This window comes from Schistocerca americana, chromosome 8 (assembly GCF_021461395.2).
Source record: "Schistocerca americana isolate TAMUIC-IGC-003095 chromosome 8, iqSchAmer2.1, whole genome shotgun sequence".
Taxonomy (NCBI): domain Eukaryota; kingdom Metazoa; phylum Arthropoda; class Insecta; order Orthoptera; family Acrididae; genus Schistocerca; species Schistocerca americana.
The window spans coordinates 514,997,027-515,010,704 of record NC_060126.1 but is presented as its reverse complement, the minus strand read 5'-3'; the positions used below and the strand labels follow the sequence as shown (position 1 = coordinate 515,010,704).

The 13,678-nt window shown below is 49.7% G+C and overlaps 1 protein-coding gene and 1 non-coding gene across 2 annotated transcripts in view; one reads left to right on the top strand and one right to left on the bottom strand.

Annotated features, from left to right (window-relative positions):
• LOC124625804 (2-methoxy-6-polyprenyl-1,4-benzoquinol methylase, mitochondrial) overlaps positions 1-13,678 on the bottom strand; it is a 167,836-nt gene that overhangs the window by 58,475 nt on the left and 95,683 nt on the right. The window lies entirely within an intron of this gene.
• Positions 2,324-2,398, top strand: Trnas-cga. Its single transcript has one exon. It is a non-coding gene; the product is annotated as a tRNA-Ser (tRNA).

Genomic DNA, 13,678 nt, shown 5'->3' with positions numbered 1-13,678 from the left:
GAGAAGTGATTCGTATTTAAAATTTCTTACAAGGGAACCTCCCCATCGCACATCCCCTCAGATTTAGTTATAAGTTAGCACAGTGGATAGGCCTTGAAAACCTGAACACAGATCAATTGAGAAAACAGGAAGAAGTTGTGTGGAACTGTGAAAAAATAAGCAAAATATACAAACTGAGTACTTCATGCGAAGATATGCAATGTCAAGGACACTGGGAAAGCAGGCGCGCCGTGGTCTCGTGAGCAGCTGCGGAACGAAAGGTCCTTGGTTCAAATCTTCCATCGACTGAAAACTTTAATTTTTTATTTTCAGTTTATGTGACAAACTCTTATGTTTTCATCACTTTTTTGGGAGTGATTATCACATCCACAAGAAAACCTAAATCGGGCAAGGTAGAAGAATCTTTTTACCCATTCGCCAAGTGTACAAGTTAGGTGGGTCGACAACATATTCCTGTCATGTGACGCACATGCCGTCACCAGTGTCGTAAACAAAATATCAGATGTGTTTTCCTGTGGAGGAATCGGTTGACCTATGACCTTGCGATCAAATGTTTTCGGTTCCCATTGGAGAGGCACGTCCTTTCGTCTACTAATCGCACGGTTTTGCGATGCGGTCGCAAAACACAGACACTAAACTTATTACAGTGAACAGAGAAGTCAATGAACGATCGGACGGATAATAACTATGCAAAAATAAAGAAAGTAAAATTTTCAGTCGAGGTCAGATTTCAACCCAGGACCTCTCGTTCGGCAGCTGCTCACGCTACCACGGGACCACGGCGCTCCTGAGCTCATGATGTCCATGATGTTGCCTATCTTACACATGGACTACTCAGTTTGTATATTTTGCTTATTTTTCCACAGTTCCACACAACTTCTTCCTGTTTTCTCAATTGATCTGTGTTCAGTTTATCAAGGCCTATCCACCATGCTAACTTATAACTAAATCTGAGGGGGGTGCGATGGGGAGGTTCCCTTGTTAGTACCGTGTGTTCTTAAGAGTGCGAAACCGAAATGAACTTCTGCTGGAACAAAGAGCAGTACTGACTTAAAGTTTGAAGTTTGTTCATTGCAGAAGTGTGTAAAATATTAACTACTGTAATACATAATGATTTGAAAGTTTTTTCTATGATTTGAAGGCTTCAATGTTTAAAACTCACTTCCACGGTTCGGTGCCTCAACCTGCACAAACGGAACTCTTACAGGACGCATTCCTTGCTCTACTCCATATTGTCGAATATAGCTCGTCCGTGATGCACAAGGGTACTCCGCAAGTCACGTTACGGTGCGTGGCGGAGTGTACTTCTGGTACCACAATGTGATCCCCCGCCCCTTCCCCTGACTCCTCCCGCCTGCGAAGGACTGTCGGTAAGGCTTCTCTAATCGTCGCGCCGTGATCATTTGGCGAGACGGACGTGGGAAGAAGAAATGGTTGTGTGTCGGCCGACTCTGTTTGGAACGTGAGGAGAGCGATGTTTTATAAGCCACTTGTTTCACTGCAGCCACTCAAGATTCTCAGTCTGGCAGCTACTTTTCTTGTACGGTCATCCCGCCTTAGGCGTCACTGGACGGTTATCCTGACGGTAGTGTAGTTGTTTGCAGTGACTTGTCGCCTAGTGCATCTGCTATTTCCGGGCGAGAAGTTACAGGGTGCGCTGCGAGCGCCGGCTCCAACGACAGGCCCGAACGATTCAGCTTCTGTTCGACGAAACGAGCGGCTCTGTGCGACTGTTGCCGCAGTTGCACGTGCACCTGACGGTCCGTAACTGTCGTAAGTGCGTACGCAGCTGCGGCTGGAGTCAGATCACACAAAAGTTTTATGGACGCTGTACAAAAAAAAAAACTGCCACTGACTGATTAAATCCTGAATGTGATTTTCACTCTGCAGCGGAGTGTGCGCTAATACTAAACTTCCTGGCGGGTTAAAACTGTGTGCCGAACCGAGACTCGAACTCGGGAGCTTTGCCTTTCGCGGGCAAGTGCTCTACCAACTGAGCTACCCAAGCACGACTCACGCCCCGTCCTCACAGCTTTACTTCCGCCAGTACCTCGCCTCCTACCTTCCAAACTTTACAGGAGCTCTTCCGCGAACCTTGCAGAACTAGCACTCCTGAAAGAAAGGATATTGCGGCGACATGGCTTAGCCACAGCCTGGAAGATGTTTCTAGAATGAGATTTTCACTCTGCAGCGGAGTGTGCGCTGATATGAAACTTTCAGGACTGCTAGTTCTGCAAGGTTCGCAGGAGAGCTTCTGTAAAATTTGGAAGGTAGGAGACGAAGTACTGGCGGAAGTAAAGCTGTGAGGACGGGGCGTGAGTCGTGCTTGGGTAGCTCAGTTGGTAGAGCACTTGCCCGCGAAAGGCAAAGGTCCCGAGTTCGATTCTCGGTCCGGCAAACAGTTTTAATCTGCCAGGAAGTTTGATACAATCCTGTTACGTTGACATTCGTCTCCCACTTGAGTCTGCGCTTTGTTCAGACGACGAACATAGAGGCAAAACAGTGGGGGCGCAGTAACGGAACGTTCTCGGCGACAGCACGAGTTGTACAGTGACGAGATCTCTTTACACTGTGCTACGCCTTTGTCCCGAGTAAGCACCTTCGGAGTGAGGAAATTTCTTTACGTCATTAAGGAGATGCTGCTATCCGACCGAGTCGCCAGAATACGAAAATGCTTCCGGTCACCCCACAGTCGTGTGGTATGATAAACGGTTCCTGGGTATTATCTAGTACAGAAAGTGGTCTGTTGAAGTTGTGCAAATTTTTACGGCGACATGTAACTCCGTTAGTAGGTCACGGTTTGCGTCTTCCGAGAGCTGTTACGGTGATTCACCATCTAGGAATCTCCTAAATTTTTGCTTTCCTCCTCCGCCCAAGAAGTTTCGAGACTGGATTAATCAAAACTAGACAAGAGTCGAGACGGTGTTTTTAATGCTTCAGGTGTCACATACAGCGTCGCGCGACTCTCCCAGAAAGTACAGAACTTTCACACAGCCGTGTGGGATTGTTAGAAAAGTCCTTCTTTGGAATGTTATTCGACTGGAACGTCACCTTCGCACCCTCTTCGGTCTCGGTGAACTGTGGGAGAGTGGTTCAGCTCTTTGTCGTTTTGTGGTAGGTTGACACTCGTCACCCGCTGACGGTTTCCTCCGGGAGATAAATGTCCGCGTTTTCCATTCCGATCAAACGGCGACAGGCGCCCGCGCGACGTCGTTTCCGTTCGGGAGTCACCGCTAGCGGGACAAACTTTGCACCCAGTTTTGTCTCCTTCAAAACATTGTGCACGACGACTCCAACAGTCGACGTAGAGCTGTTGCGACGGCTGCCCCACTGCGACCCGAGGGACGACGACGTCGGCACAGTAGGGCCGCGCGCCCGCCATCCGACGCGGCCTGCTCAACTCACAGCTGGCTGTCGTCAGTTCAAATGGCTCTGAGCACTATGGGACTTAGCTGCTGAGGTCATCAGTCTCCTAGAACTTTAGAACTACTTAAACCTTACTAACCTAAGGACATCACACACATCCGTGCCCGAGGCAGGATTCGAGCCTGCGACCGTAGCGGTCGCGCGGTTCGAGACAGTAGCGCCTAGAAGCCCTCGGCCACTCCGGCCGGCTGTCGTCAGTGCAGGCTGAGAGCCCAGTCCCTGCGCCGACATCGCTTATCCGGCACGAATGAGATCGACCTCGCGACGTGTGGACGGAAAGCGCGCGTCTGGCCGTCTTGGAGAAAACGGTGCATGTGCTGCGAACTGGTGTCCGAGTGTCGGGGCTTTGTCGGCTGGTGTTTCGTGCTGCATACTGTCAGAGCTGTTACCGCTGCGTTCGACTTCCCTGTCTCGTGGCATTCCTTACGCGCCGCTTCTCAGGAGGGAACGATTGTTGCTGCACCGACTGTGGGACGACTGAGTGCGAGCGCGTCTAGGTAGACGCTGAACACCACCTCACGCAGACTGCGGCAAAAGGAAGCGAACTGTCGCCCGCTGTTTGTGCCGGAAGTCGCACGAGTCTGGCAGCGGCTTCTGCCGACTCGCAGTAGCCGCAGGCAGCACGATACGCGTACACGAGTTTGTCTTTTAAGTTACGCGAATTCTGTCGACGCAGCAAAGTACTGCAGCGGCCGCGGAGGGCGACTTGGGTTAGGGGACTCCCCGACTGTAATCCTGCTACGATCGAATAACGTAAATCTGTCGGTGTCGATATGTAAGAACTCGAGGTGCACTGCAGGCCCACCCATCCGCATTACGGAACGGATTTTTTTTTTTTTTATGAATCTGTGGTGCCCGCAAGAAACTAACTACGCCGTTTAAGAATTTACGTAGCAAAAACATTTTAATAACGTATGCAGAGTTACGTTAGTGCACATGGAAAGGCCCACTGGTGGCGTTTAAAATACTGCAAAACAATTTAGAAGAAATATCGGAATGGTGCGAAAAGTGGCAGTTGACCTTAAATAACGAAAAGTGTGAGGTCATCGACATGAGGCTAAAAGGAACGTGTTAAACTTCGGTTACACGATAAATCAGTCTAACCTAAAAGCCGTAAATTCAACTAAATACCTAGGTATTACAATTACGAACAATTTAAATTGGAAGGAACACGTAGAAAATGTTGTGGGGAAGGCTAACCAAAGACTGTGTTTTATTGGCAGGACACTTAGAAAATGTAACAGATCTACTAAGGAGAGTGCCTACACTACGCTTGTCCGTCCTCTTTTAGAATACTGCTGCGCGGTGTGGGATCCTTACCAGGTAGGACTGACGGAGTAGATCGAAAAAGTTCAAAGAAAAGCCGCACGTTTTGTATTATCGCGAAATGTGGGAGAGAGTGTCGCTGAAATGATACAGTATTTGGGATGGACACCACTAAAGCAAAGGCGTTTTTCGTTGCGACGGAATCTTCTCACGAAATTCCAATTACCAACTTGGTCCTCCGAATTCGAAAATATTTTGTTGACACCGACCTACATAGGGATGAATGATCGTCACTATAAAATAAGGGAAATCAGAGCTCGTACGGAAAGATATAGGTGTTCATTCTTCTCACGCGCTATACGAGACTGGAATAACACAGAATTGTGAAGATGGTTCGATGAACCCTCTGCCAGGCACTTAAACGTGATTTGCAGAGTATCCATGTAGATGCAGATTTTCATCTTTGCGGTATGTAAGAAACACATAGGGGGCGTACAGGAATGTGTTACGGAGAGGGGTACCGCTGTAAGTAGAGAGAGAGACACGAATCGGTAAGTGGGGCGACGGCGGTGTGTGCCCCCCGTAGGCAGGGGGCGGCCCGCGGCTCGGGATCGAGCGCGGCCGGCGGCAGGCAGGGGCAGCGCCGGCACACGTCACGTCACGCGGCGGGCGACACGTCACGCGACGCGACGGGCGGCGCCGCGCCGGCTGTCTGGCCGCACTGCAGCAGGCGCCGCCTCGCCGGCCGCGGCAGCCCCCCCCAGTTGTGCGCCCTGAGCCGGTGACCCGCCGCCGGTAACGCCTCCGTCCCTCCGCGTCCCCTGCAGCTCCTCGAGTCATGTGCAGGGGCGGTGGTCGGCTGCTCAGCCGGGCCTGTAGCTAATTAACGCAGACGTCGCGGGACGCTTACCGTGAAGGCGCTCTGGCTTTGCCACGGACTGGCAAAAGCACGACGCCCTCAGGTGCCCGATACGGTGTAAGGAAAACCGTTCACATTCGAAGCAGCTTCCAGTCGTCTCGGAATGGACACGTACAGGTCCTGCACGGGTTTCCTGTAAGACAGTGGCAACTTCAGGCAACGACAATAGTGATGACGCACCATCCTATCCAAAGTACACCAGAGACTCGATAATATCGAGATCTACTGACTGTTGTGGTCAGGAAAGGCGCGACAACCCATCCTCCTGGTCGCAGAAGGAGTCCTGGGCGATGCGAGCTCTGTCAACAAGTCCCCTGTCCTCTCGAGACACAGTATCACCGTCGGGGAACGAACACTGTGCCATGGCGTGCACCTCGTCAGCCGAAACGGTCACATATTAACTGGACGTAATGTGATCCTGGACAGAAACCGTGGGGCTCACGGAATGCCACGATACGACTGCCCAAATCACCACCGAAGTCGCGCCACGTTTTTTTCTTGGGACGTAAGGTCGGGCACAACCTGGAAACAGTGTGACACGAGAGCCTTCCTATTTGAACAGTTCTCGGGTATCCGACCGGGTAGCGTCGTAATTCGTCCACAATATTTCGTCAGAGGTACACGCTGCCATCTTCAGGTGCTTCCTGATGAATGCTGTCCTGTTCGCCGCCGCTGCAGGATATATTTGCGCATCTACGATTGTCCAGTCTGAAAATAGAAGTTCAAGCCATGCGGCTACGCCTTCAATAATAAAAAATTGACAATAAAACAACAGCTTTTTGGTTATCTTGCTTCTTTCTGCATTTAAATGATTTAAAAAGACATTGGCTGAATGTTTTTTAACTTTTTTGTTTCTTTGTGTTTTTGTTTTTCTATTTTTAATTTTTTTCCATTCGCTCACACATTCACACGATATATACATTGTACACACTTATACATATTACAGTGAGCACATTCGCACACACATGCATTCTTTTTTTTCTTCTTCTTCTTGTTCTCTTGGTGCAGTCTGAGTGCGTGTCTTATTTGCTTCTGGTTGTACCCATTTTTCGAAATGTTGTCTCGAGGTGCTACAGTTCTCCTGGAACAGCGGCCTTCAACTTAGTCAGGCTTGGAACCCTGCACTCAGCCTGGAGAGAAAGATGCGGTCCCAGACATCGACGACCGCCCCCGACGGCGGCAGCAGGGAGACTGCAGACCCCAGTTCAGACCCAGGCGCCGCTTCCCCCACCACCTCCAGTAGCCGCCGCGCCGGCCGCACCGAAGACACCAGCAGTGGAACGGTGGAGGGGGCAACGGCTAGTATATATAGGGTGCCGAGAGGAACAGCACGGCATTCGTCAGGAACCACCTGAAGATGGCAGCGTGTACGTCTGCCGAAATATTGTGGACCAATTACGACGCTACCCGGTCGGATACCCGAGAACTGTTCAAATTGGAAATACGCCGGGAAAACTTCAGATCGAGAGTCATCCTGTCAAACGACTCTCTTCCACTGCTCGGCAGCCCACGCTTCTTCGGCTCCGGTATAAAATTTTCCTGTTACGGCCATCTGCATTACTGGCGACTGAGTACTTTTGCAAACAGAGCTGGCCCCGCAGCTCTGCGCTGAGGGAGCCGCCACTGTGTCGTTTCGGTGCGGGCAGTGCGACATCCGCTTCTGCAGTGAATTCTGCAGCTGTCCTCCTCCTACTTTTCGTCACAACTGTCATCAATGACCACGCACCACAATCACTTAACACACACTATCGTCCGTTTTGTGACTTAGCAGACAGCGTTTTTCAACTCTTTCCTATATGGGAGTAGGGGGACAAGGCGAGAAGGAGCCTTTTAGCAGAGCAACAGGTTAAGTACCTGTCAATCAAATGAGAACAATAGGTTTGGCCTTGAGTGCATACCTGCCCCTGATATAGGCAAGCCCTACTAACAAAATGGACTGATGCCCGCCTTGTCCCCCTACATATCGGGATATAAGTCTTCGATACGGTGCCCTCTGAGACGGTAAAGATTCGGGCTGCCTCGGTTGCTGAGGTACCTACCGTACGAGCACCGAGAGCTCGCCCACGTCGCTGTTGACTCAGCTCCGACGCGGTGCGCTCACAACCGCACAAAACTCTGCCCTCGGCACGACCGACACCGCAACGTATCCGTGACGCCGCACAGGTGACGTCAGCGGTCAAACACGACAGCGCGACCCCCAGGCTCGGCTGGCGCACGCATTTATGTTCCAGCGCGCACCGCTCGCCGTGCCTCCGCATTCTTTTCCGGCCCCCGTTAGTCGAGGCTGGAGCGCACGAGTCGGTCGCGTGGGATGACTGCAGCAGGGCGGGTAGGCGCGGACGCGCCACACGTGGTCAGGTAGAGCGGCGAGGCCTACCGTCGACCCCGCGTGAGCGAAGCGCCCCACTGGTTCTCCTATCGCGGCGGACCGTCCGTCGTGTCTACACGGACCGCTGTAGCACTCGCGGCCGCGACGTAACGCCGCGTCGCAACAGAACAAGAGGTCGGCAGGTCAGGAGGAAGCGTCGCGGCACCGCCCGTCCGTCTCGAGCCCCACTGCGTGTGTGTGTGTGTGTGTGTGTGTGTGTGTGTGTGTGTGTGTGTGTGTGGATGGCGGTCCGTATGCACGTAATATGCCGTTACATTAATTTCGTATTTCCTGGCTTTCTTTTTTTTCTGTGAATCATGGTAGCTGTTGACGTACGTACAGTTTGCGCTCTTACCTCCTACGGGTTATGCCGAATTGTGAGGAACGTCATCATAAGCTGCTTTGCGACGCTTATGGTTGGGTCACAAGACGGTAAAATTGGGACAAATTTTTTAGAGTGCTGTAAGTAATTGCACCGCGTATTTCCATTTTCATCCGAATTTTTGATTTTCATTACTTCTCGTTAAACTCTAAACGGTCCGTAACGCTTAATATTCTTATGAGTTCAAATGTTGAAATGTGTGTGAAATCTTATGGGACTTAACTGCTAAGATCAGTCCCTAAGCTTACATACAAGTTAACCTAAATTATCCTAAGAACAAACAAACACACACACACACTCACTCACACGCACACCCGAGGAAGGAGTCGAACCTCCACCGGGACCAGCCGCACAGTCCACCACTGCAGCGCCTTAGGCCGCTCGGCTAATCCTGAGCGCCTTCTTACCAGTGGGTAGGTCGATAATGCCCAAACGCGGCGAAATTAGTTGAGAATTAAGGAACAGCGCAGGCAGGGAAACGACCGGCGGGAACAGCCCCACACACGGAGACAGTCTGTCACGGGGGGCTGGCCCACACGCGGCAGCAGCGTCCACCCCTGCTGCGGCGCCGGACCCACACAGCACGTGGCGCCTCGCGCAACGTGCACGCGCGACTCGCACACGGCGCCCACGGCAGTTCTACGCCATTCTTCGCGCAGTGTAGCACTCTCTGGGGTTCCTCGTGGCGAGAACGAAGCGGGCGACTTTCGGTGCGAGCTCGCTCCCTCCCTCCCTCTTGCGTTCCCTCTCGTCCTACCTGTTTCCTCGAGACGTATATCGGACAAAGCAACGTCTCGAACAGGCGTATTTGTGCCAGCAGTTCTACCGCTGTCTGTTTTATTCCCTACCGGTTTCGATTATTACAATCATCTTCACACGATAAGAACAGTCTACATCAGTCAGTGTACGAGTGGGTTTGATCCAGCGACGTACCCTGTTTTTATCCTGTGAAGATGATTACGATAATCGAAACCGGTAGAGAATAAAACATACAGCGGCACAGCTGCTGGCACAAATATGCCTCTTTGAGATTATTATCTAACAGCCGTGCACAGTCACCTACGAAACGCTCTAAAGTAACATCTCGGCCGACTGTTACCGGAAGGTCCGCCCTCGAGACGGTGACAATAAACGCCTGCACAGAGGATTTTGATGTGTAATCTGATGCCTCCGTGCAAGAACAAGGCATCCAGGTGTTGAGGGCGTTGCGTGTCTCGTTAAATGGGTAATTATATGCCTCTACTTTGTTAGGTGGAAGGAGTATATAGAGGGTCTATGCACGGGCGATGTACTTGAGGACAGTATTATGCAAATGGAACAGGATGTAGATGAAGATGAAACGGGAGATACGATACTGCGTGAAGAGTTTCACAGAGCACTGAAAGACCTGAGTCGAAACAAGGCCCCGGGAGTAGACAACATTCCATTACAACTACTGACAGCCTTGGGAGAGCCAGTCCTGACAAAACTCTACCATCTCGTGAGCAAGACGTATGAGACAGGCGAAATTCCCTCAGACTTCAAGAAGAATATAATAAATACAATCCCAAAGAAAGCAGGTGTTCACAGATGTGAACATTACCGAACTATCAGTTTAATAAGTCACAGCTGCAAAATACTAACGCGAATTCTTTACAAACGAATGGAAAACTGATAGAAGCTGACCTCGGGGAAGATCAGTTTGGATTCCGTACAAATGTTGGAACACGTGAGGCAATACTGACCCTACGACTTATATTAGAAGAAAGATTAAGGATAGGCAAACCTACGTTTCTAGCATTTGTGGACTTAGAGAAAGCTTTTGACAATGTTGACTGGAATACCCTCGCTCAAATTCCGAAGGTGGCAGGGGTAAAATACAGGGAGCGAAAGGCTATTTACAATTTGTACAGAAACCAGATGGCAGTTATACGAGTCGAGGGATATGAAAGGGAAGCAGTGGTTGGGAAGGGAGTAGGACAGGGTTGTAGCCTCTCCCCGATGTTATTCAATCTGTATATTGAGCAAGCAATAAAGGAAACAAAAGAAAAATTCGGAGTAGGTATTAAAATCCATGGAGAAGAAATAAAAACTTTGAGGTTCGCCGATGACATTGTAATTCTGTCAGAGACAGCAAAGGACTTGGAAGAGCAGTTGAATGGAATGGACAGTGTCTTGAAAGGAGGGTATAAGATGATTATCAACAAAAGCAAAACGAGGATAATGGAATGTAGTCGAATTAAGTCGGGTGATGCTGAGGGGATTAGATTAGGAAATGAGACACTTAAAGTAGTAAAGGAGTTTTGCTATTTGGGGAGCAAAATAACTGATGATGGTCGAAGTAGAGAGGATATAAAATGTAGACTGGCAATGGCAAGGAAAGCGTTTCTGAAGAAGAGAAATTTGTTAACATCCAGTATTGATTTAAGTGTCAGGAAGTCATTTCTGAAAGTATTCGTATGGAGTGTAGCCATGTATGGAAGTGAAACATGGACGATAAATAGTTTAGACAAGAAGAGAATAGAAGCTTTCGAAATGTGGTGCTACAGAAGAATTCTGAAGATTAGATGGGTAGATCACATAACTAATGAGGAGGTACTGAACAGAATTGGGGAGAAGAGGAGTTTGTGGCACAACTTGACAAGAAGAAGGGACCGGTTGGTAGGACATGTTCTGAGGCATCGAGTGATCACAAATTTAGCATTGGAGGGCAGCGTGAAGGGTAAAAATCGTAGAGGAAGACCAAGAGATGAATACACCAAGCAGATTCAGAAGGATGTAGGTTGCGGTAGGTACTGGGAGATGGAGAAGCTTGCACAGGATAGAGTAGCGTGGAGAGCTGCATCAAACCAGTCTCAGGACTGAAGACCACAACAACAACTTTGTTAGCGACTCCTCCCCGAAGATGAATCCGTTAAGACGGCTCTCGACTTGTCGAGCACAGGAGCACGGCTATGATCTTTTTCCTTCGAAATACTGCAGCAAGTCACACACTGAACACGGCCTCTGTACGACTGACGGGTCGGCGAGACCGCCGCAGCGCGCCCTCACACCTCCCCCCCCCCCCTTCCCCCCCCCCCCCCCAACCGCTCATCCCCTGCTACCACAGCTGAAGCCGCGGCAACGGGCCAGTACGCGCGCTGCGATGCTCGCACAGTGCACTGTGTATATGGGGCCCAGTCACAAATCGTCCAGAATGTTGACACAGCTGTTGTTATATCGTTGCTACCGACCTCTACCCTCCTTTATTTTACTGTCCTGCTGTTATGGTCCTGCTACGAGACTTTGATGCCGATTCCTCCATTTGATTTGCAATGCTTCTGTTACAGACAGACCGCGGCAGTACAAATTTACGCCAGGGAGGAACAACGAGCGGGGATCAGTTTTTTGTGATCCGACGGTGTATCGGGCGCCGCAGTCCGGCAAAGACTTTCGGCACGATACGGGAACGGAGTGTCTACCCACGGATTTTAGAGTTCGAAAATGATCGCACGGGCGTTAAGCCGTCGGCACACGTACAGTGCTGTCGAACGTTACCGCTGAGCGTGCCAAGTTCAACGTGCTGCTGAACGCTCAGGAACGATGCGACTTGCGCATACGGTACGTGGGCCCCAACGTGGTATACGCGATCGCAACGCACTCCAGCGGCAGTTGAGTGATGTTTCTGATTCGTAAATCACACTGTTTACTCAACAGACGCGCGAAAAATTCCCACGTAAGCTCTATTAGAACGCACATTTCCACCATCGTCCACGAAAAGGAAAGTACCATGTCCAATCAATACGGACACAGGCTTATAAAAGTTCCATTACAAACAGTGCGGTACAAATTTGGAATGCTTCTGCGCATAAGATAAACATTATTTCGTCATTCCCACGTTTTAGTAAAACCCCAAGGTCAGTCTTACTTGATCACTGTTCCTACCCAGTAGCAGAATCTTTGCGACATGTGAATTACGAAGAGTAAAAGAAAAAGGAGGAAAATATCTTTATACAAGTAGCGCAAGCAGTCCTGTAGATTAAGCCAATCGAACAAAGTCACCCCTCAAGAAAGTTGAACTTATATTTACATAACATCAAGTGTTATAGTACATATTTATATTAAACTAATAATAGCGTATCAGAATCTAACAAAAATGCCAAAGTTAGGAAAAAAAATTGGAAGTATCGAGACGGGAAGCACCGGCCAACTACTAGTGCAATACTGGGCAGTGACGCTACTCATTGCCCTTCTTTTTTTTTTAATCTCATTTTGTTCGCTTTTGTTCGTTGCATCTGCTCGGGGCGGATGTCACAAGACATCCACTGAAGTTCGTTGTTGATCCATTAACTCAGTTTTTCTATTACAGAGGGCATGTAACCCTCTGACCGAACACTCTGAGCTACCGTGCCGGCAAATCAACATCACATCGTTTTTATGTAATCATATTTTGTTACCCCTTGCTGGAAACCGTGATCATAGATAATTATGTTACCAACTGAAATTTAATTACAACAAATTGTACCAAGAACAATACGTTTTGGGTGGATCTTCAGTGTGTCGCTGCCTTCAAATAGCCTACTCTCATAATACGCAAGTTACAATAGTACTTTTGCCACGAATATGACGTTTCTCATTATTTTATTGGAAAGAATCACACAGTTAACAACGGGTTTTCCAGTGATTCTCAATTTGCTGGTGCCCAGAAACGGCATATATACATATAGGCTTGAAATGAATCCCAATATGGCGCCTCACAACTCTGTACTGAAGGGAGACGGCGTGTGTGTGACGCAGGTGGCGGTGTGCCATCTCATTGGTCAACGCTCAGACGCACGGTCAGAATATCTGACATGCCAGATATTGCTGTTGCACGCTATGACGCCAGAAACTCGGCACGCCTAACGCTCAACGTTCGGATGCCCGGTCCGTGTGCCGACGGCTTTACGCACGAGGAACGAGCCGGACGGCCGTCCGCGGCCGCAACTGTTGCAGACACTGAGTGTGCGAGTGACGCGTTCGCTGCCGGTAGACAGGCGGGTCACTGGTGACCAAGTGCCGCATACTCTGCGGATTAGTCACGGTTCTGCCCGCGAAATCGTCCGCAACACACTCGGGTTTCGTAAAATCTGTGCAAGGTGGGTCCCGAGGACCGCGCTAGGGCATCTACGAAAATCATTTGTATCGAGATGACAACGAAAGTGACGGCTTCTTAGACAGAATCGTCATCGGTCGCAAGTCTATAATAAGCGGAGAACTGTTGCACATTATAACACGACTGTATCGAGAATCTACGAGCAACCTGTTTTACATATTGCCTTTACCCCGTGTTGTATCGGTGTCACTGAAATTGTAACCA